This window comes from Rhinichthys klamathensis, unplaced genomic scaffold (assembly GCF_029890125.1).
Source record: "Rhinichthys klamathensis goyatoka isolate OS25496 unplaced genomic scaffold, OSU_Roscu_1.1 h1tg000523l_1, whole genome shotgun sequence".
In the NCBI taxonomy this organism is placed as follows: Eukaryota; Metazoa; Chordata; class Actinopteri; order Cypriniformes; family Leuciscidae; genus Rhinichthys; species Rhinichthys klamathensis.
In genome coordinates, this window is record NW_026607002.1 from 1,915,849 (window position 1) to 1,938,457 (window position 22,609).

At 42.5% G+C, this 22,609-nt stretch overlaps 1 protein-coding gene and 1 pseudogene across 1 annotated transcript in view; both read right to left on the reverse strand.

Moving 5' to 3' along the window:
• The window catches only part of LOC130073047 (gastrula zinc finger protein XlCGF57.1-like), a 754,620-nt gene that overhangs the window by 452,483 nt on the left and 279,528 nt on the right, over nucleotides 1–22,609 (reverse strand). The window lies entirely within an intron of this gene.
• On the reverse strand, nucleotides 13,972–14,741 carry LOC130073134 (gastrula zinc finger protein XlCGF49.1-like; annotated as a pseudogene).

Consider the following 22,609-nt stretch of genomic DNA (forward strand, 5'->3'; position numbering starts at 1 on the left):
CAGCGTATCAACAATGGCGGACTATGATGACAGCTCACTCAGGGCGGGTCTGTGTTGAAACGCTGCTGTCAATCAACAATCGTGGGGGGGGGGGGGGGGGGCGTCTGACCGTGACGTCACAAAATCGAACGGCTCAATTTGAGGCAGGGGAAAACCTATAAAGAGATTAAAACAAAAACACTGGATAGATTGTTATCATTATATGATGGTTGTGTACAGGCACTGCCAACACACATTTCAGTACAATCAACTTGAAAAAGTGCATGTACCATTATATGACCCCTTTAAGAAAATTCCAGGTCCTGTACATTTTTTGGTTTTCCTGCATATTTTGAATATTTGAAAAGTCCCATTCCAAAAGTGACTATTGTGATGGATCACGGGGTGTAGTATTTTATTTTGTCCAGTAGGTGTCTCTGGGTAACACTATTTGTGTCCTCAGGTTAATTGCTGTGAAACAGGTGTGGAGAATTGACGGTGATTAACTATGCTGCTCATAAGAAGCTGGAGAATAGCTGTTGGCTGCTAGGAGCTTGGTCTTGCTGTTTGGTTGTCATGCTGACTTTCTCACCCTCTCCAGTCCAAGGCTTGGTGTTGTTGTTTTTGTATCTTTATATTTTATGTTATACTTTAATGTAGTCATGTTTGTTTTCTTGATTAAATACACATTTGTGCAAATTTGATTATGTTGTATGGCCTCTCCATTCATGTTGCTACTCCTTGAGCCAAGGGGTCGTAACATATGGGGGCTCGTCCGGGAAAATTTTGCAGCAAAAGTGGAACCAGTCATTGGAAGCATCACCAAAACCTGATCTCCATATTTGCAATTTCTCTAGTTATTCAGTCTGACAGGGGAACAAATTTCACATCTCGTATGTTTGCCCAAATATTAAAACAGCTGCGGGTATATCATCAAAAAAGCAGTGCTTACCATCCTGAGAGTCAGGGTGCCCTCGAGCGCTTTCATCAAACACTAAAACAGTTGTTGAGAACGTACTGTACTCAGTTGATGAAAGACTGGGAGGAGGGACTACCTTGGTTGATGCTCGCTGCTCGGAGGTCACTCAAGAAAGTTTGGGTTTCAGCCCCAATGATCTAGTATTTGCACATAAAGTAAGGAGACCGCTCGCGCTTTTGCGTGATGATTTATTGGAAACTGAACCGCCTGTAAATCTTTTGGATTACGTAAACGGGTTCCGATATAGGTTGTATTAGGCCGGTACAGTAGCCCGTGAAAATCTAGGTAAGGCACAATCTAAAATGAAATCCTGGTTTGATCAAAAGGCAGAGAACAGGGAATTCAATTCTGGAGATCAGGTTTTAGTGATGCTTCCAATGACTGGTTCCACTTTTGCTGCAAAATTTTCTGGACCCTATACTGTGCTTGAACAACTTTCTGAACAAAATTATATGATTTCCACTCCGGATAGGAAGAAGAAGGCTCAGCTGTGCCATGTAAATCTATTGAAGCCTTATTTGTTCCGTGCAACTGGATCAAATGTCGCTGCCGGAGCTGCTGAAATTAAATCTGTTGCGTTTGCTGTAGTGGGTGAAAGTGGTTCTTTGTTAGATGGAGTTGAGAAGGATATTTTTGACGAATATTTAATTCAACCTAGACTCCGTAATTCTGAGCAGTTAAAGAGATTGGAGATTATGCTTGGGCATTCATCTCAAGATAATGGTAAGGAATTAATACATCTGATAACAGAGTTTCGAGTGCTTTTTTCTGATACTCCTTCGTGCACTGACATGATTCAGCATGATATTGATGTCGGTGACTCCCAACCTATGCGACAGCGATTTTATCGTGTGTCTCCCGAAAAACAAAAACTTTTGGAATCGGAGGTTACGTATCTTTTGGAGAATGGACTTGCGGAACGATCTAGTTCAAGTTGGGCTTCTCCTTGTCTTCTAGTTACGAAACCGGATGGAACATTTAGGTTTTGTACCGATTATAGAAGATTGAATGCTGTTACTAAATCCGACTCTTTTCCACTTCCACGAATTGAAGACTGCATTGATTCGGTGGGGTCAGTTGAGTTTGTTACGAAGATTGATTTACTTCAGGGATATTATCAGGTACCCCTAACTTCTCGTGCTCAAGAAGTTTGTGCTTTCACAACGTCTTCTGGATTATATTCTTATAAACGTATGAGTTTTGGTCTTCGAAACGCTCCAGCTACATTCCAGCGCCTGATGAATCTGGTAATCTCTGGGCTTGAGGGATGTGCTGTATATCTGGATGATGTGGTGGTGTATAGCCAGACATGGGAGGAACATCTTTGCAAATTGCGCGCTTTATTTATTCGTCTTGAGAGAGAAAAGTTGACGATAAATTTAGAGAAATGTGAATTTGCACGTGTCACTGTGGTCTATTTGGGAAATGTGGTAGGACAAGGTAAAGTGTGTCCTGTTCGGGCAAAAGTCAAGGCCATTGATAATTTCTCAGTTCCTTCTACGAAGAAAGAGCTAATGAGATTTCTAGGAATGATTGGGTACTATAGAAAATTCTGTGAAAATTTCTCAACAGTGGTTGCTCCTTTAACGGATTTGTTAAAAGGCAAACAGAAATATGAATGGTCCTCAAATTGTCAAAACGCTTTTGATAATGCCAAACTTTTGCTGAGTTCTGCTCCCGTGTTAACAGCACCTCGTTGGGACCATCCTTTCCATTTAAAAGTGGATGCGAGTGGGTTGGGTGCTGGAGCTGCATTATTGCAGAAGGATGACAACGGCATTGATCGACCAATTGACACAAATTAAACTTCTTAGAAAAAAAGCCAGAGAAATTATTCAACCAATGAAAAGGAGTTGTTGGCATTAATTTGGGCTTTACAACATTCCGATGTGTATGTGGGGGGAGGTTCTGTCTCGCTGGTAGTATTTACAGACCACAACTCGCTTACTTTCTTACAGTCCTTGCATAGTCCAAATCAACGACTTATTCGCTGGGCTTTATTCTTGCAGTCTTACAGCTTGGATATTCGTCATATTAGAGGGGTAGATAATATTATGGCGGATACCTTGTCACGAACTCCATTGAACTAGTGCTGTATTACATTTTTGTTAGTTCTTCTCTTTATCTTTCACCTCATCTTCGTGCTCTCAAGGCGCCTGAGAGCATTAGGAGATGGAGTAATAAGGGGTAGGTGGTGAAGGAGAGGGGGTAGGTGGTGAAGGAGAGAGGGTAAGTGGATCCCAATAATTTTGTTTGATTTCTAAATCTGGTTAAATCTTGTCCTGTGCTATATGTGACCCGTTACAGAAACCAGGGACACAAGTCGGCAGCACAACTTGCGAGCAAAATGAGAAAGAAGCGTTTTTTTCCAAAATTTGTGATTTCCGCTTTTTTGCAGAATCTGTTAGTTGAGATCATGAAGAAGCCTCTCCATGTTTGAGATAACAGTATTGGTATATTTAAAAGCGTACATTTTGAGGTTGAAATCGGCTTGTTTTTCGGGGATTCTGGCATGCAGTAGGGGCGTGTCATTGTCTGTGTATATTTCCATACTGAATAGCCGCCCGCGCCTTTGCCCCCCGCCCCCCAACAGCGTGGCTACTTAATATGCAGCGCTCTGCTCCTGCTCTATCTGATATCAAAATTCAATGAAGATGGACGCCGCAAAGATTGTCGCAGACGAGCTGAACCGTGGCAGTTACATCGAAAATGTTTTCGCCGCACGTTGTGGGCTCGGGAAACTGAACCGGAGGTATCGGGCGCGGCGCGCGCGCTCTCGGTGCTTGAATACGGCAGCTCGGCTCGCTGACAACGGTGGCTGGCTGTTTCATATGTGACATCCCGATTGCTTTGAATGGGGAACGTTTTGTGAACAGGGGACAGACTTAATGGACTGGCAACAACATGACCTGGCACAGAGAAACGAAATGGAGGATGCAGTTAAGACCTTTGCTGCGATGAAGGCCTGCTGTGCGCGTTTCTGAAACGTAAGGTAAGCTTCATTTGCTCTCTAGTCGTTATTTAAGATGCTGAACCTGCTGATGATATAATGTGCTTGCGGACATTTCATTTGTGTGTGTATATGCACATAAGAAAGTGATGTAAAGAGATTTGCAACAGTAATTTGAGGAAGTGAAATGTGATTATTTGGAAAATTCCTGTCATGACTGCTTAAAGAAAAATGCCAGCAGACATTTGCCTCCTGCATAAACTTTAATATTGTTGACATTTTGGGCACACGCGCGTTGCGCACTATTTGCGTTATATGTAGGCCTATTATATGTATGTTATATGTAGGCCTATGGCTTATTGGTCTTTGTGTGTTGTTGCTGGTTTTGCGTTATATGTATATGGCACATTGGTCTTTGTGTGTTGTTGCTGGTTTTGCGTTATATGTATGGCATATTGGTCTTTGTGTGTTGTTGCTGGTATACGTTGCAAATAGAGGTGCAGCACAATTGTTTTTTGCCTAGAGCGGCAGAAGTGCATTCGCCGGTCCTGGGGGTTAGTTTCCATAAACATTAAAGTTTGTCGTTTTGTGTTCATTCTAAGAACACGTAGGCTACACGTTATCTCATGTTTAGTCTGTTTAGACCTTCCCAATACCTACCTATTAAAAAGAAAAAAAGCTGTAAAGCACAGGGGGAAGCTTTACAGGGGGTATGGCTTATCTAAATGAGATGTAAATGAGCCCTATTGTCACTCCCCCCAGCAGAGAGAGGTGAGAACTGCACATCTTTAGAGGCTGTTATCTTAACTTTTAGTTATTTTAAGTGCCTACCTTCAAATGGCCACAACTTCTCTAAATATTATCAGATTTCCATGTGTTACACATCGTTGGAAAGCTTGGAGACTACACTTTCAGAATCTATGAATAACTCAAAATGCCCCAGAACCAACTTGTGTCCCTAGTTTCCGTAACTGGTCACATATCTGTTCGGTGTATGTGTTTTTCTGTATTATGTTTACAGAGTACCTTTGTATAAGGGCCTCTGTCTTTAGGAGGGAGGTGTGATGGATCACGGGGTGTAGTATTTTATTTTGTCCAGTAGGTGTCTCTGGGTAACACTATTTGTGTCCTCAGGTTAATTGCTGTGAAACAGCTGTGGAGAATTGACGGTGATTAACTATGCTGCTCATAAGAAGCTGGAGAATAGCTGTTGGCTGCTAGGAGCTTGGTCTTGCTGTTTGGTTGTCATGCTGACTTTCTCACCCTCTCCAGTCCAAGGCTTGATGTTGTTGTTTTTGTATCTTTATATTTTATGTTATACTTTAATGTAGTTATGTTTGTTTTCTTGATTAAATACACATTTGTGCAAATTGTATTATGTTGTATGGCCTCTCCATTCATGTTGCTACTCCTTGAGCCAAGGGGTCGTAACACTATGATGTTGAGATCTATCTATTCACACCGAGGACAAATGAGGGACTCGCACACAACTAAAGGGTGAAAGATAAGTGAAGTTAAAGAGAGCTGAACTTAGCTGGACGATGACATCACTGTTTTCTCCAGAGCGGCTATATAGATAAATTAACTAAATTAATAACTAATGATTCTTACTGTAGTGGTGAAAACAAGTTTCTTGTCCACTGTGGGAGATGCTGATGCTATGGTTCTGACGCGTGCAAAGTACCATGAATAGATCCAGAGAGGCGTGTTGATGTTCCAAACAAATAACTGAAGTTTATTAAATCAAAAATAAAGATGCATTGTAACATAAAACTAAACAAACAACTTTTAGGCCGCTTGCAGGTTTGTTGCACCATGCCACCCTAGCTCCATGTGCACGGTCAAAAGACTGTGTGCTCTTGCACCAGCGCCCCCTTCCTGTCAGGGGTGGCCTATCCTTTATACAACTTTTCCCCTCTCACCTATAGAGGGCACACACTCAGGGAAATAAACACAATTAATAATACAACAACATTCTGATATTTAAATTAACAAATTTATCAAAATTAAATAAGGTGGTAAGTATGGCTCCTACACCCGGCCCCTAATTGAGCGTTTAAGCAACAATTACAATACATTAAATGTAAATGGAGCCAAATGAGTCTATACAAGAAAATGAATACTCATTCTTTAATCATTCAGTCATCACTACTATGCTTCAGATCTAATTTTCTGCATCTTCCAATAGCAGGCAAAGTTTGGTAATGGGTCTTTCCAAGAATCCAGTCTTTGTCTTAAGTTTAACAGTTCTTATGAGTCCTTTGGAATCAGGAAAAACTTCTGTTACTCTTCCAATAGGCCACGATCCACGAGGTGCTGAACTGTCCACGACTAGCACAATATCTCCTTTCTGCAATCCTCTTTTTGCAGTAAACCATCTCTGTCGTTCCTGTAGTAATGGTAAGTATTCTTGGGACCATCTCTTCCAAAACAGGTCTGACAAATATTGTACTTGCCTCCACCGACGTCTGCTGTATACGTTTGAACTTTGAAACAATCCAGGAGGCAATGCAGGGCTAGACTTTAACAGAAGAATGTGATTTGGTGTCAAAGGTTCCAGATCATGATGGTCATCAGACAATGTGGTAATGGGACGACTATTCAGAATTGCTTCAATCTCACAAAAGTGTGTTTGTAGTCCTTCATCATCGAGGGTGTGTTGTTGTAAAATAGAGCATAAGATCTGCCTCACCATTCGAATGAGTCTCTCCCATACTCCCCCATGATGTGAGGCTGCTGGAGGATTAAACGTCCACTGAATTCCTTTCTGGAGCATTGCCTACTGGATTCGGCTTTTGTTCCATTCTGAAAGTGAATTATGCAACTCTCTTTTTGCACCAACCAGGTTAGTTCCGTTATCAGAGCGAATATGCAGTATTTGGCCCCTTCTGGCTATGAATCTTCTTAAAGCGTCAATGCAGGAATCTGTGTTCAGTGAGTGAGCCATTTCTAGGTGAACTGCCCTGCTTGTCATGCAAGTGAAAATAACCCCATATCTCTTTACCTGACTTCTTCCTCTTTTTGTCATGAAAGGTCCAAAGTAGTCAACGCCAACATTGCTGAAAGGTGGAAGATCAGCTTGTAGTCTTTCCTTTGGTAAATCTGCCATCTTTTGCTCTCCAATCTTTCCTCTTACACGCTTGCATACAACACATTTAGACAGAACTTTGCGGGCTGCAGAATTGGCATTTATAATCCAATATTTCTTTCTCAGGTGTGAGAGAACATGGTTTCTGCCAGCATGTCCGAGCTGTTCGTGTATGTGTTGAAGGATAAGTGTGGAGATGTGAACATCTTTTGGAAGTATTATAGGTCGCTTGGTCTCCTCAGGCATTGCAGACTTGTCCAACCTTCCTCCAACCCTCAAAACTCCATCATCCATCACAGGATCTAGCTTGTACAGGCTGCTGAATCTACTCAAGCGCTTTCCAGCAGGTGATGTCTTTCCAATTCTTGACATTTCCTCTGCATACCTTTGTTTCTGCCAAAACTCAACAATGGCCTTTTCTGCTTTCAAGAGATCATCCAAGCCTATGGATTGTCCACAAAGTGATGTCTTGAATATTTTTATTTCATTACATACATTGTTTTGGCTCTGAGTGTCCTTATTCACGCAGGTGGCCTGTATCTCTTTTCTTTTTGCAATAAGCAAGCGAAGGATATTCTTGAACTTCAAGAACCATGCTACTGCCAACTTTAGCTTTGTCCAAGTTGAGAAATAGTTAAGCAGTTGGCTGGTAGGATTTTCATTCTCTTTAATGACAGTACTATAAACAGTGGTGTTCCTTTTAACTTCAAGGTCATCGAGAGAGAGAGACATGGGTCCCAGGGACTCTTTAGGCCATTCCTCTTCTTTCTTCCATAGAAAGTCTGGTCCATGGATCCACTCTTTGCACTTCACCAATGTGCTGGCACTCACCCCTCTTGATGCTAGGTCAGCTGGGTTCTGATGAATTTCCACTGTTTTACATCTGTGTTTTCTCTAATAACAGAGATCCTATTAGCTACAAATGTGCGGAATCTTGCATTCTCATTTGCAACGTATTTCAGCACTGACTGACTATCAGTCCAAAATGTTGAGCCTTTGAGATCTAGCTCCAAAGCTTTCCTTACCATAATGTCGACTCTGACTGCTAGCACTGCAGCTGTAAGTTCTAGACGTGGAATTGTGACGTGCTTAAGTGGGGCCACTCTGGCTTTCCCCAACATGAAAGACACATGTACAGTGTGCATATCATCAGTCAGTCCCAAGTAACTCACTATGCCGTATCCTTGTTCACTAGCATCAGAGAAATGATGCAGCTCTGCTTGCTTCAGCATTCCAAAACCAGTTGGCTTTACACAGCGTGCCACTCTGAAATCTTCTATCTCGTCAAGATCCTTTATCCACTTTGTCCACTTATCCACTGCAGCCTGTGGTATTTCCTCATCCCAACCACATTTACTCCTACAGAGGTCTTGGATAAGCAATTTGGCAGGTAGAGTAAAGGGACTCAAAAATCCAAGTGGATCATAGATGGAGCTCACAACTGATAGCAAGTTTCTTCGGATGTGGGATTTGCACTTGACAGTGATATTGAACTTAAACACATCATTCTCCACGCACCACAACAATCCAAGAGCTCTTTCAGTGGGAAGCTTTTCCCTGTCGAGATCCAATTCCCTTACATTCTGAGCTCTGTCTTCCTTTGGAATATGTGCAAGAACAGTACGACTGTTACTCACCCATTTTGTGAGGTGGAATCCTCCTGTTTGACAGAGAGATGTTAGATCTTTCACCAATTCTACTGCTTCATGCTCTGTTGGAAGGGACTTCAAGCAATCATCTACATAGAAGTTGTTCTCAACCGTGTTTATCACCTCAGTTCGAAAACATTCTTTGTTGTCTTTGGCTGTTTGCCTCAGAGCAAAGTTTGCACAGCTGGGGGATGAGACTGCCCCAAATAGATGTACCATCATTCGATGTTCCACAGCAGGCATGCTGACATCACCACTTGGCGACCAGAGGAATCGCAAGAAGTCAACATCTGATCTTGACACTCTGACCTGATGGAACATTGCTTTGATATCTGTCATAACTGCTACAGATTCTTGGCGAAATCTGGTCAAAACATCAAAAAGTGTACTGGTCAAATCAGGACCCTGAAGAAGTTCTGAGTTGAGGGATTTACCTTGAAAAGTAACAGCACAGTCAAAGACCACCCTTATGGTCTGTTTTTGAGGATGGTATACACCATGATGTGGGATGTACCACAATTTACCATCTGATCTTTTCAGCTCTTGTTGCGGCACCACTTCAGCATAGCCCTTTTTTATGACTTCTGTTAGAAATTCAGTATATTCGGTTTTGAATTTTTCATTCCTCTTGAACTTTCTTTTCAAACTTTGAAGTCGCTGTTCTGCCACTTGGTAATTGTTAGGCAACACTGTGTCGTCCTTCCTAAAAGGTAGATTAAGAGTGTAATGTCCATTTTTTAATTTTATTGACTGTTCTGCAATCTTGATGAATCTTTTGTCTTCTATAGACATTTCAGCCTTCTCTTCACTTGAACGCTCATTAAAATCATGGTTGTATTGTTGCATCAACATTTCTTCCAAGTTCAAGATAGAAATTCTGTTAACAACACCACCATCACAACTGTTCCTGTTTGCTGTTTTTTTGCCTTGTAAAGGACCATTAATAACCCATCCTAGTAGGGTCTTAACTGCATATGGCCCATCCCCTTGGCTATTAAGGATTTCCCAAGGTTCAATGGCTTTGGGAGCATTGCTTCCAATCAACAACTCCACCTTGGCTGGAATCCTAGGAAACTGTACCTGACTCAGGTATGGCCATTTAGATAGTTCTTCCTTTGTGGGAATGTTACAGGTGTCAACAGGCATGATCTTTTGGGTGTATACTTCTGGCAGGTGGATGAAGTTACTTTCTTCCATTGAAGACACTTCCAACCCACTGACAATGTACGAGGGCACAGACTTATCCTGGCTCATTGTTCGAAGAAGAATATTGGTCTTTCTTCCAGTAATGTTGAGTTTCCTCATAAGATCCTCTGTGCAGAAGCTTGCCGAGCTACCAGGATCAAGAAAGGCATATGTGTGCAGAATCTTACTTCCTTTTGAGCTTTTAACCTGTACTGGTACAATCGACAACAAACACTGTGTAAAACTGCATGTTTCTGACTCCAGCATGCTCACCATCTTGAAGGGAGACCTGTGTGCTACTCACAGGTGTTTTCTTCAGTTGTTTTGATGATTCCAATGCTTTAATGTGTAACACACTTGGATGCTGTTTGTTGCATATGGAGCAGTTCAGATGCTGTGTGCAGTCTTTACTTATATGTCCTCCTTTGGTTAAACACCCAAAACAGATTCCATTCTGTCTTATAAAGTTTATCTTTTCTCTGTGCGGCTGCTTTTCAAACTGCAAGCATGACATCAAATCATGTCCATTGTTACAGTAGAGACATGAAATTGGCTGTGAATCCTTAGATGTGGTCTGTGGTGAGTTCACATGCACATTGGTAGCAAAACTGCCTTTGGATTTGGGCTTCACTAGCACTTTGGGCTTTCCTTTACTTGGGCTTGAGTCTTGGATATCACCAAATATTGGGTCTGAGACAATGTTAGCTTGTTTTTCAATGAAGCTGACGAGATCTACCATCTTTACCTTGTTCCTCTGTTCTTGCAACTCAAATGCCTTTGTGCGCCACCTCTCTCTGAGCTTATATGGGAGCTTGAAAGCAATACACCTCATATTGGAGACTGTGTCCAGTTCTTCCATGAACTTCAAGTCTTCCATACTATTGCAGCAGCTTCTAAGACACAATGCGAAGGCCTGTAAAGCCTTTGGATCTTCTGGCTTGATTGAAGGCCAAGAAAGAGCTTTCTCAATATAAGCACATGAAATCCTATATGCATTACCAAAGTGTTCTTTTAATAGCTGCTTTGCCTTTTGGTAACCTTGGTTCGGTGACATGTGTTGGCAACTTCTTACCAGCTCCTGTGGTAGTCCCCTTGTGTACTGAATGAGAAAATGCAGCCTGTCTGCATTATCATCTGTTTTAGTTTCAATGATTTGCTCAAAAGAATGAAGGAATGACCTGTACTGCAGAATATCTCGACTAAACATTGGAATTTCCCCTCTTGGTAAGGTGGAAAGAAGTTGTTGTTTCACAATCATGTCTGTCAAGTTGTTTTGTTTTTGAAGAATTTTAGCAAGATCAGGCCCTTGAATGACATTAGATGAAGATGATTCTCTACTTTCTAGAGGTCTTGCTTGAGCTGTATGAGAGATTTGTGCAGGGAGTTTGGAGTCAGTCTTCATGGTGGTGGGTTGTTGAATTGCATTGCTGTTCTGAGGAAAAGAATGTCTTGTAGTCTGAGTTGGTGCTGTAGAGAGTTCATGAAGTGTCTCTTTTGGGCGCACATCTTGTTGCACTGGAGTTTTATCCAACATCTCCTTACAATACACATTCATGGCATCATCTTCAACAGCATTTCCATTGGTTATTGAGGTCTCAGCATTCTTGAGATACTCGATTTTTGCAGTGTTGGCTGCAATTTCAGCTTGAACTTCCCACACCTCCTTCATCTTTCTAAGTTCTTCTTCTTTCTTCTCTATAGCATGTTTTTGTTGCAGTGTATTGGGTTTGGCAAGTAAAGCTGCCCTCTCTGCCTCTGCACAGATACGAGCTGAGGCTGATGTTAACACACTTGATCTGCTTAAATTTGATCTGCTAGATCTGCCAGATCTACTGCTACGCACAGACAAGACAACTGAAGTGTTATCATCATCATCATTTAGCTGGTCAGTCACTTTTAGAGCAGAAGAAACTGGAGTACTAGTTTGAAAGTCTGATTCTTCTTGAATATTAGACATCCACTTCTCAACAGTAGAAACAAACATATCAACTTGTTTCATTCTTGGTTCATACCAGGCTTTCAGGTCTTCAACTTTATCCTCTTCACTTAACATTTGTACATATGATTCTTGAAGAGACTTGAATTCAACAAACATTTCATTGAACTTCATCATGTTTCCCTTTACTTCTTCAAGATATTCAGCATCAGTCATCAAAGAGTTAACAATATTAATTCGTCTTGTAAGGTGTGCCATCTTGCCTGCTCTAGAGGCTTTCAAACGAGCAGCAACCTCATTCAAATCTCTTTGAGCTGAGTTTGGGGATTGTTCTAGATAAGACTTGTCCTCCATTTTGTCTCAATCAAGCAAATATCATCTTTCCAAAGACACAAACGTTTCAAATTTCCTTTGATTCCTCTTTAAAATGGCATGCATCAAGACCTTTGAACTCTTCATCAAATTAATCCTTTCATCCACAGTTTGCAGCATCAAACTTGAGTTTTTCCAGTAACATTCAAATTTAACTCAGCACTTTAGTTCCGCAAGCACATACCTCTTTGAGAAGTTTCTTTTGTTCTCTGCTTCCAATGCCATGCGGTCTTCAAACAGTCCATCCACTCCGTTCAGGTTTATGGATAATCCTCCTTTTCTCAAACATATTCCATTTTCAAAGCGAGTCTTTTGACAATTTGTAGTGGTGAAAACAAGTTTCTTGTCCACTGTGGGAGATGCTGATGCTATGGTTCTGATGCGTGCAAAGTACCATGAATAGATCCAGAGAGGCGTGTTGATGTTCCAAACAAATAACTGAAGTTTATTAAATCAAAAATAAAGATGCATTGTAACATAAAACAAAACAAACAACTTTTAGGCCGCTTGCAGGTTTGTTGCACCATGCCACCCTAGCTCCATGTGCACGGTCAAAAGACTGTGTGCTCTTGCACCAGCGCCCCCTTCCTGTCAGGGGTGCCCTATCCTTTATACAACTTTTCCCCTCTCACCTATAGAGGGCACACACTCAGGGAAATAAACACAATAAATAATACAACAACATTCTGATATTTAAATTAACAAATTTATCAAAATTAGATAAGGTGGTAAGTATGGCTCCTACACTTACAATGGAAATTAACCATCACTGAACTGGAGTAAGAGTAGAATTATGTCATTCTTAGAATTTTGACAGACTAAAGACAAAAATGTTACTCTGAGCGGCTTTATACATTCGTCCCCTAATATAGATTTCTCCCAATAAAAATAGTCAGATAAACACAGCAAATTAATTCAGTTAAACTGTTTCATGAATCACGATTTGACTAGTACACAAAATCTGCTCAAAAAAAGTTAATTTTCATTATTATTTTTAGATAAAAGTCTTTGTCAAAATATAACATATATATCCATATAGCTAATATAAGAGCCTAAATGACCTTTTTTCATTAACAGATAGCAGCTGTAAAACAAGTATCAATTTTATCTTCTCTCAGTGATGTGTTTTTCATATTATGAAATATAGTCCATATATGAGAGGAATCGCCTCTTTAAATATACATAGAAAAACAATTGGTGCCATTTTTTCCCCAAAAAGAATCAGTGTTTACTACTACTGGTTCATTAGCAATGCTGAAAACAATGTTAAACCCCTTGATGTAATGAAAACTAAATTAAATATATTCATTAAACCTAAATAAATCACAAGTTTTATTCATTTTTAATTCTCATTTTTTCACAATATGCAGAGAGTGATTCAATCCAATAAAGTCTTCAATATGTTCTCAATGCATCACCTCTAAACAGCGAGACTAAAAACAAGTTGTTTGTGATATGAATGATATTTGCTAGACTATTATTGCCATTGTTTCACAAATGCCTCATATGTTCAATGAAAAATAAAAGTTTTCTGAACTATTATTCTTGTTCCATCTGTATGAGATGACCATGCTTGCACTGCTTGAGCGATGACACTGACACGAGTATTTTTACATTGTTGCTTTACTGTTCAGTTCATCTTGTATACAGTAACACTCAGTGTTTACTGCGCATGTGCAACACAACAGAGGATCAATACGGGTGTCGGAAGAACAACACATGCAACACTTACAATGCAGTTCATAACCATTTAAACCGGTTCCCCTTGTCAAACAAACAAACTTCAATACTAATTTTAGATTCAATTACTGTATTAAATGTAATTCCATCTTTTGCTTGTTTACAAGTTATGGAAGTGAACTCTGCTCACTTAGACATCTTCAGGCAATGATTTTTCTTATGTTTCTGTAGAGTAGATGATTGGCTGTAACTCTTCTCACATGAACAGTGCGGTTGTGCGGTTTCTCTCCAGTATGAACTCTCTCATGAGCTTTCAGGTGTGCTGACTGAGAGAAACTCATTCCACAGTGTGAACACTTGTACGGTTTGTCTCCAGTATGAACTCTCTGGTGTGATTTTAAGTTGCTGGATGAAGTGCAGCTCTTTCCACAGTGAGAGCACACATAAGGTTTCACACCAGTATGAACACGCTCATGTTCTTTTAAAGATCCAAGATGTGAAAAACTCTTCCCACATACAGAACAAAAGTGAGGCTTCGCAGCAGAATGAACATTAAGGTGTCTTCTTAAGCTTGATTCAAAAACATATGTTTTATCACACTGATCACAGCTGAATGATCTCAATCCAGAGTGACGGTGCAGATGATTATTGAGAATGTTTTTGCACCTGAAACTCTTTCCACACTGAGTGCAAGTGAACGGGTTTTCTCCAGTGTGAATCTTCATGTGTATGTTCAGGTTTGATTTACGTATGAAACTCTTTCCACACTCAGAACAGGTTAAAGATCCTTTGACTCCAGATTGTCCAGCTTGTTTCTGCGTGAAATTCTCTTCAGTCTTTGAAACGACTGCATTTCCATCTTCATTTGTGAAATAATGAGGTTTTTGAAACTGATGCTGTTTGTCTGCTTCATTCACTTCCATCAGGTCTAAAATAAACAAATTCAATTCCCATAATTTAATGAAAGGATAAATGAGAAACAAAAATAGTAGTAGTCTAATAGTATCTAGTTTGGGATATTGTTGTTATATGTAAATTTTTCATCTTAATGTTCCTCATCAGTCATTAAAGCACCAACCTATTTGTTCCTCTTTATCTTCACCTTTTATTCAGCAGGGTTCCTTAATCTCCATCTTTACAATAGTATGTCTGTAGTTTCTTCTGGAGTAATTCCTCCTGCTTGCTTCTTCTTCTCCTGTGGGAAGATGGGAATATTCCCCAGCATTTAAACTCTCATGAACGGCTGTGGGAGCTTCACTGACTGAAGGAGTGAATTGTGGTTGTTGTTGCTCATTTAGCAGATGATCATCACACTTACAATCACTCGAGATTATCCAGGTGCAAATCGTCGTTTAGAAACAATTAAATGATTACTGAATTTACACTTTGGGCTTCATATCAAGTGGTGATGCACAATTATTGTGTAGAATTTATGTTACAAAGAAAAAAACAACTTGTGCTAATTGAGTGACTTAAGTAATTAACACATTTCCTTGAGTAGCCATGTAATCAATATAAGGTAAACCCACAATCCAATTCAATAAGAATAATAGAAGAATAAAAAGAGTTTTACCCAATCATTTACTCTACTGAAACATAAGAAAAAGCATTGCCTTAAGGTGTCTAAGTGAGTAAAGTTCACTTCCATAACTTGTAAATAAGCAAAAGATGGAATAACCTTTACTACAGTAATTTAATAGTTCATAAAACTAGCGTGTCGCAATAAAACACTATAATTTAGGAAGGGATGTGTTTTGTTTCTTTCTGGTTTCATTATTTTCATTGTACAGTGGTGTGAAAAGGTGTTTGCCCCCTTGGTAAATATGAACAAAGATGGCTGTAAAAAATAAATCTGCATTGTTAATTCTTTTGATATTTTACTGTAGCATTCCCGGCTGAACAGATGCAAGGTAGTCTCAGGGACTGATGTTTATAAAGAATTTTATTCCCAGAAACACAGTAAGAGCTATGTTATGAACCCACCCATATGGAAAAGGTTTGCTAAAAACACCTGTGATTCTTATATGTTCCAACAGAATATTGTAAGGGACATACGCTGCAAATTCCACATATATAAATAGCATTATATTAATGTATTTTACTCATATATGTCATACATACAAAATTAAGCCATATAGATTTTCATGATGTAAAAACATAGAAAAATAATGCTAATTTAAAGATTATTCATGTCGTGCATATATCTTAAAGTATTAGTTCACTTTCAAACTCACCCTGATGTCAAGATATCCATGTCTTTCTTTCTTCAGTCGAAAATAAATTAAGGTTTTTGAGGAAAACATTCCAGGATTTTTCTACACAGAATGGACTTCAATGGCAACCAACTATTCAAATTTTCAAAGAAGTTTCAAAAGTTTCAAATGTAAATATATAAAAAAAAATTAGAAAATGACCGATCGTTTCGCTAGATAAGACCCTTATTTCTCGACTGGGATCGTGTCAAGACTTTGAAGCTGCATTGAGACATTTGAACCTTCTTTGAACATTTGAATATTTGGTTACCATTGAAGTCCATTCTGTGTAGAAAAATCCTTGAATGTTTTCCTCAAAAACCTTAAAGGGTCACTTCACCCATTTCAACATTAATCTTTATTGAAAGTGGGTCATATATGTAGTCGAAATGTAAAAGAAATTTTGAATTTGGTGCCCTCTTGACCGAGAAAAGACAGAAAATAACTTTTGGGCGCATTTGTATGTAAGACAACAACTCCCACAATGCACCACATTGCACAGCTCCGCAAGCCACTCCCACTAATCCAGAACAGCGCAAACATCAGAGAAAAGAAATCACTCTTCCGTCTACAAAGCTAGCTGCCAAAAGAGTTTGAAATTCATTTCACACAAAATGTCTAGTTAGTTGGCTGTGGCGAGCAGGACGAGGGCGAGGGACGTAAGAGGACGGCGCGAGGCCGGTGGCGTGAGTGATAATGAATGACACCTGTGAGACGCAGTGGTCTCATATCTCTCACGGAGGAGCGGAAGCATAAAAGGAACAGGCCTGATTTTATGTTATGTTATGTTTCTGTTGTGTGTGGCCAGCTGGCTTATACTTTTGTTTTGTATTTGTTTATTTTACTATTAAAATGTTTAAATGTTCGCCGGTTTCCGCCTTCTTCTTCCCACAACATCGAACCCGTTACATTGGCAAACTCATTAGCGAATTACTCCTCGTTTGTATTTCTTTCTATATGGTGAATTATTGCATGATACCTGGATGTTCCAGTCAGAACATATGCGGTGCGACACTAGGATGGTTCACATCACAACACAAACGTCCGTGTGCTCGTCTGATTCAGAGATTTCGTCCAGGAGAAATTGCTATCGTTGAAATTGTCTGCAGTCCGCCCAGCTCGAGCCAGTCCGGGCTCCTCGTCCACGACAGGCAGGTCTTCTGACTCGGCTGCAGAAGCCGCAGCAGCCGCCTCCTGTTCCTCCATCAGCCTCAGCTGCTCTTCACTATATTGCGGCTCGTAAAAATAGCCACGAACATCGGATTCGAGCAGCAGAATTTCAAAATCCTCTTCTTCCATATCATGTTTAGTTTCTTCCGTCATTGTCATAACTTCCTATCTCCACAGCGCTTGTTAGCTTAGCTTATAAACAAGATGGCTGATATTGATTTCAGTATCTGCAATTGAAGTCCCACCCACTGATCTGTGATAGCTCTGTTAGCGCATTAGGTCCAACCCCCTATAGGCGGGTTTGAAAGGGTGGGAACTAGTGCTGTAGTCTTTACAGAAATCCCCCCCTCTTACACTTCCTCCTACAATGACGTAAAATGACGATTTTTGCGTCATTGTAGGAGGAAGTGAAAAAGTTAAATAGTGGATTTCTCTCGTCTCAGAGGAAAATGAGAGAGTGTTGCACGACCATTCAATAGTATGACTGGGTTTCTAACAATGGAAAGCTTAATGCAAATGGGTGAAGTGTCCCTTTAATTTATTTTCGACTGAAGAAAGAAAGACATGGATATCTTTGATGACATCAGGGTTAGTCAATTATCAGAATTTTTTTAATTTTTTTAAGTGAACTAATCCTTTTTTTATAAAGGGCGGAGGCCTGAGCACACTGCTTCTTACTCTCTAGGGAGTAAGACCTGACAATGCCCATGAGATATCTGCATGGGAGGCTTTTTGAAGATAGCCTACTACCTATGCTGCTATCTACCCTGTAACACCACTAGCATTTTTACAGCTAATGTAAAAAGGCGGGCCTTGGCTAACGACTCTTGTAGCAAGAGAAGGCCAGTACTAGGGTCTCGTGAATTATGGCGGGAGGTTGGTCTGGTGCAGTAGTAGCTCTGTTACTTTACACACTACTTCTGAAGTTTATACAACCGAGAAATATCAATTCACCTAAACAATCTCTCAACAACAAATATGCGAATATTTTTCACATCAATGACGAATTAATTGCTCATGGGATTTATCGGGATAAACAAGATCCACGGCGCCTTCGGGTACGGGGAGTACACCTTGGCCATCCTTTTTATAACCCCAAATCGATACAACCGCAGGGTGAAAAGAATAAAAACAAACCAGTCAGGCTGTGATAATAGCCATATGTTTGCTTTTGTCGGGGGACATTCATCAGTGTCCTGGTCCAACCACAAATGGAGCAAGTATCTCTGACGTTTCTACACGCAACTCTACCTCAGCTCAGGTATGTAGTATTGTCAGAGACTACTCATGCCCCAAATTCACACAGCAAACTTACCTTTCCACTCTCCCCGAGCTCCATGGAGGATCCTGAGGGTTTTCAGCGGCGTCCTATTAACAGCTTGACGCACCCTGGGGAGACCGGTCCTGGCGGGCGTCTGCAGTTGACCATGGGGAAAGCCCGGGGAAAGCCACTCACACCACAAGAGGCCTCTTCTGGTGTAGTCGACGGTGAACTCAGTGCTACCCTCTTCCAGTATTCCAATCCTGGTCATCTGAACACACCGGAGGACATGACAGCCGTCCGGTTCCCGATGGAGGGTCGTGCACCATTTAACTCACCGGCGGTAAAGCCATCATCACCGGGGAGACTTGCTATACTGGGTACATCTCCAGCCCTTCCCAGGAGCAACACTGGCGGTGACTATACACTCGTGAGTACATTCAATGTCCAACCGAGTGACAAGCACCGCACGAATTCATCAGACAAACATGTGTACAAGAAAAACAAGCATGGGGAAGTAAACAGAGCCATCCGTAAGAACCGGAAGTGGAAAGTTTTTTCAACTGTAAACAACTCGAGGATTATCTGGGATCCGAAAGCTAAGCCAAAGGGCATATTAGGCGGCCACCAAAACATACGGAGCTTAAAATCCAAAAGTGATCAAATAAATCATAAATTTACTATAGTCTATTTTAGACTTCCTCTGTTTAACGGAAACTTGGCTTCACGATGACTCTCCGTCCGCTGCTCTAATAGTTCCCGGTTATGATATTTACCGGAGGGACCGAACTGTTGCAAAAGGGGGTGGAGTTATGATATATGTAAGAAATACCATTCATTGCAATGAGATTCAATTGCAAACATGACACAACCCTGTCTCTTTTTGTTAAATTTCAGTTTTATTGATCAATAATAGCCATTATTAAAGTATAAGTAGCCTAAAAAGTATAAGAAGCTATATAAGTCAAGAAATAAAGCAAGTTAAAAGATTTAGTCAAACATAAGTCAACATGTCAGGGTTCTGTCACTTCTGTCTAGTCTATTTCTTGGTTTTGTGACAGAGCCCTGACACACCTGTTTTATCTTGTCTGTGCCTTGTTTCATGTGCTTTCATGTCTTGTGCTGTGTAGCACACAGCTTGTGTTTTACACTAGCTGTGTGCTTTCATGTTGTCATGTTTTGTGTGAACACGTGGTTTCTGAGTGTTTTCATTAGCTGCGTGTTCATGTCTAGTTTTGTGTGAGCACATGGCTGGTGATTGGTTTTACTGGCCATGTGCTTGTGTTCAGGTCACGTTTGGTGTGAGCACATGGCTTGTCATGCATGTTTCCTTGTGCCATGTGCTCTCCTGTTGATTGTCTAGCCCCTCCCATCTTGTTACCTGATTATTGAATCATCTGCCCCACCTGTCCTCCCTCGTTACCTCCTTTGTTTGGTCTCCTTATTTATTCTCCCTGTGTTTGCAGTCCTGTGCTGTTTCGTTGTCGTATGTACCTGGTGTGTTACCTCTTGTGTCAAGTCAGTCAAGTCAGTCAAGTCAAGCAAGTCAAGCCAAGTCAATTGTTTTCCCCTACGGGGTAGTTTTGTTTGTATTTTTGTTTTGTTATTATCATTAAAGAACCCATTATCTCTGCACCTGAGTCCTCGCTCCTTTCACCTCCACCACACCTGACAGAACGAAACAGCCATCAGAGGACTCAGCAGAGAATGGGCATCTTCTCGTTTCCATCTCCCAGCCCTTGCCCCTCCACTCGTCAGACGATGGAACGCTATGGCAAGCTCTTTTCTCTTCGCCAAGGGGGCTTCACAGTAAAAGAGTTTGCCCACCAGTTCATCATCACTGCGGAGGGGCTCGACCTTAACAACACTGCGCTTAAAGACATTTTTAACAGCGGCCTGAACGAGCCTGTCAGCGCCTGGGAGATGGAAATGTTGGGGATACTGTCTTTCTGGCAGTTTGTGGGGTTTGTATACAACCGTGGGGAAGAGGGTGGTCTTCCGCCTCTTGGCCCACCTCCCATTTACCTCACAAACTGCCAGGTCCCCAGTCCTCCGATGACCCCTTCGGAGAGAGGGAGGAGGAAGAACGGGTCCACCTCTTCTGCCACAGAGGTGGCCGTGAATGCTGCATTTCCCCCAGAGGTGGCCGTGAATGCTGCATTTCCCCCAGAGGTGGCCGTGAATGCTGCATTTCCCCCAGAGGTGGCCGTGAATGCTGCATTTCCCCCAGAGGCAGCAATCTCCACACCATCGCCTTGCAGACGTAAGCGGAGGAAGAGAAGGAAGGCTTCCTCTGTCTTAACAAGTCTGGTGCTCCCAGAGCCGTCCACTTTCACTGTCGAGCCCCCAGTGTTGGCCGAAGAGGCTGCAGCGCCCCCAGTGTTGGCCGAAGAGGCTGCAGCGCCCCCAGTGTTGGCCGAAGAGGCTGCATCGCCGCCTCGCTCAAGGAAACAGAGAAGGAAGAAGGCTTCCTGTTTACCACAGGGCCCGGAGGTCGTTCCAAAGCCTGCTGTCAGCCCAGAGGTCGTCCCCATGCGCCTTGCCCTTCCGGCGCCGCCCATGCGCCTTGCCCTTCCTGCGCCGCCCATGCGCCTTGCCCTTCCGGCGCCGCCCATGCGCCTTGCCCTTCCGGCGCCGCCCATGCGCCTTGCCCTTCCGGCGCCACCCCAGCGCCTTGCCCTTCCGGCACCGCCCATGCGCCTTGCCCTTCCGGCGCCGCCCCAGCGCCTTGCCTTGCCGGCTCCGTCCATGCTTCCAGTCAGGCTGGTTCCGCCCAAGCTCCAGGAGGCTGTCCCAGAGCCCATTTCTAGCCCGGAGGCCGTCCCAGAGTCACCCAAATGTCTTGTCCTGCCAACCCAGTCTTTGCTGCCTGACCCACCCTGGCCTTCTGCCAAGTATTCAGATCCGCCTGGTCCACCTTGGCCCTCATTCTGGAGTCCTGAACCGCCGGAGCCTGCCTGGTCCGCCCCCCTGGCACCGCCCTGGCCCTCTGCCAGGACTCCAGACCCGCCGGAGTCCCCCTGGAGCGCCCCTCCGGCAACGCCTTGGCTCTCTGCTGGGACTCCTGATCCGCTGGAGCCTGCCTGGTCTGTCCCGCCATGGCCCTCTGATGGGACTCCTGATCCGCTGGAGCCTGCCTGGTCTGTTCCGCCATGGCCCTCTGCTGGGATTCCTGATCCGCTGGAGCCTGCCTGGTCTGTCCCGCCATGGCCCTCTAATGGGACTCCTGATCCGCTGGAGCCTGCCTGGTCTGTCCCGCCATGGCCCTCTGCTGGGATTCCTGATCCGCTGGAGCCTGCCTGGTCTGTCCCGCCATGGCCCTCTGCTGGGACTCCTGATCCGCTGGAGCCTGCCTGGTCTGTCCCGCCCTGGCCCTCTGCTGGGACTTCAGACCCGCCTGAGCCTCCCTGGCTCAACCCTCCCGTCCCTCCCTGGTCACTTATAGAGACTTCCTGGACTGTCATGCTGGCTCTGTCTTGGCTCCCCTCCCTTCCTCCCCACTTTGTCTCTGTGTTTTGATCTTCCCGTCTTGTGTTGTCTGTTGGTGAGTTGTCATGTTACTGTCTTGTTTTTTTGGTGTTACTCCTTAGGGACGCCAGGTGGCGTCCTTTAGAGGAGGGGTAGTGTCAGGGTTCTGTCACTTCTGTCTAGTCTATTTCTTGGTTTTGTGACAGAGCCCTGACACACCTGTTTTATCTTGTCTGTGCCTTGTTTCATGTGCTTTCATGTCTTATGCTGTGTAGCACACAGCTTGTGTTTTACACTAGCTGTGTGCTTTCATGTTGTCATGTTTTGTGTGAACACGTGGTTTCTGAGTGTTTTCATTAGCTGCGTGTTCATGTCTAGTTTTGTGTGAGCACATGGCTGGTGATTGGTTTTACTGGCCATGTGCTTGTGTTCAGGTCACGTTTGGTGTGAGCACATGGCTTGTCATGCATGTTTCCTTGTGCCATGTGCTCTCCTGTTGATTGTCTAGCCCCTCCCATCTTGTTACCTGATTATTGAATCATCTGCCCCACCTGTCCTCCCTCGTTACCTCCTTTGTTTGGTCTCCTTATTTATTCTCCCTGTGTTTGCAGTCCTGTGCTGTTTCGTTGTCGTATGTACC